Here is a 2,409-nt window from a genome sequence, read left to right on the forward strand (position 1 = left end):
ATAGTCTAATGTAGCCTGTTGTCATATATATGCTGTAACTGTTGCCTGTTTCCATATATAAGTCTAATGTAAGCCTTGTATCCAATGTGTCTAATGTAGTGTTATGCCAATGATCTAATGTAGGCCTGTTATACAATACGGTCTAATGCAGCATGTATCCATATATAGTCTTAATGCAGCCTGCTGCCAGAAACTGTAATGTTCATATAAAGAACAAGAATTACATATTAGAAAATACTAGTAACTTTACACACCTTCCATCACTGGGTCTCTTGTTAATACTCCAAACACCATCCCTCATCACATGCTGTCTCATGTTAATACTAACTCCTAAACCAACTTCGCACCATTCAACTGTTGATCTCATGTTAATATCTCACTAAACACAACAGCACACCGTCACTGTCAGGCCCTGGACCACAATGAGCGCTTTTTTTATTCTTAATGTTGGATCTATTTGGATCGGGGTGTGACTAGGTGGGCGTAATTCTAGTTATTATTTAGTTCTATGTTGGGCACTGGTAATGGGTCCCAATCAGAGGCGGTGTGTTAGTACGCTGTCCTGATTAGGGGATCATACACTGCTCAAAAAAATAAAGGGAAACTTAAACAACACAATGTAACTCCAAGTCAATCACACTTCTTGAAATCAAACTGTCCATTAGGAAGCAACACTGATTGACAATAAAATTTCACATGCTGTTGTGCAAATGGAATAGACAAAAGGTGGAAATTATAGCAATTAGCAAGACACCCCAAAAAAAGGATGATTTTGCAGGTGTGACCACAGACCACTTCTCAGTTCCTATGCTTCCTGGCTGATGTTTTGGTCACTTTTGAATGCTGGCGGTGCTCTCACCTAAGAGGTGCATGGACGGAGTCTACAACCCACACAAGTGGCTCAGTAGTGCAGTTTCATCCAGGATGGCACATCAATGCGAGCTGTGGCAAAAAGGTTTGCTGTGTCTGTCAGCGTAGTGTCCAGAGCATGGAGGCGCTACCAGGAGACAGGCCAGTACATCAGGAGACGATGGAGGCCGTAGGAGGGCAACACCCCAGCAGCAGGACGCTACCTCCACCTTTGTGCCAGGAGTGCACTGCCAGAGCCCTGCAAAATGAACCTCCAGCAGGCCACAAATGTGCATGTGTCATGCTCAAACGGTACAGAAACAGACTCCATGAGGGGGTATTGAGGGGCAGACGTCCACAGGTGGGGTTGTGCTTACAGCCAGCACCGTGCAGGACGTTTGGCATTTGCCAGAGAACACCAAGATTGCAAATCGCCATAGGCGCCCTGTCTCTTACAGATGAAAGCAGGTTCACACTGAGCACAATGAGCACATGTGACAGACTGACCAGAGTCTGGAGACGCCGTGGAGAACGTTCTGCTCTGCAACATCCTCCAGCATGACCAGTTTGTGGGGGTCATCATGGGTGTGGGGTGCATTTTTTGGGCCGCACAGCCCTCCATGGCTGCTGCCAGAGGTAGCCTGACTGCCATTAGGTACCGAGATGAGATCCTCAGACCACCTTGTGAGACCATATGCTGACACATGCACATGTTGTGCTGAGTCATTTATAGCAGGCTCTGGCAGTGCACCTCCTTGGCACAAGCGAGGGATCGGTCCTGCGCTGGTTGTTGGCCTCCTACGGCCCTCCTCCACGTCTCCTGATGTACTGGCCTGTCTCTGGTAGGCCTCCATGCTCTGGAGACTACGCTGAAGACACAGCAAACCTTTTGCCACAGCTGATTGATGTGCCATCCTGATGAACTGCACTACCTGAGCACTTGGTGGTTGTAGACTCCGCGCATGCTACCACTAGAGTAGAGCACGCCAAGCATTCAAAAGTGACCAAAACATCAGCCAGGAAGCATAGGAACTGAGAAGTGGTCTGTGGTCACCACCTGCAGAATCACTCCTTTTGGGAGGTCTTCTAAAATAACAGGCTACATTAGACTATATATGGATAACAGGCTACATTAGACTATATATGGATAACAGGCTACATTAGACTATATATGGACAACAGGCAACAGTAGCCTATATATGGATAACAGGCTACATTAGACTATATATGGATAACATGCTACATTAGACTATATATGGATAACAGGCTACATTAGACTATATATGGATAACAGGCTACATTCGACTATTTATGGATAACAGGCTATATTAGAATATATATGGATAAGAGGCTGCATTAGCCTATATGGACAACAGAGTACATTAGCCTATATGGACAACAGAGTACATTAGCCTATACAGTCAACACAGCATCACTATGGTGATGATGATGGTTATGATATTGATGCCTCTGCTACTACCTGTACTGTCCAGCAGAGGAGGCTGGTGGGCAGATACATAGAAGGACATGCTCATTGTACTGGCTGGAGTGGAATAAATG

This window comes from Salvelinus sp. IW2-2015, unplaced genomic scaffold (assembly GCF_002910315.2).
Source record: "Salvelinus sp. IW2-2015 unplaced genomic scaffold, ASM291031v2 Un_scaffold4774, whole genome shotgun sequence".
NCBI lineage: Eukaryota > Metazoa > Chordata > Actinopteri > Salmoniformes > Salmonidae > Salvelinus > Salvelinus sp. IW2-2015.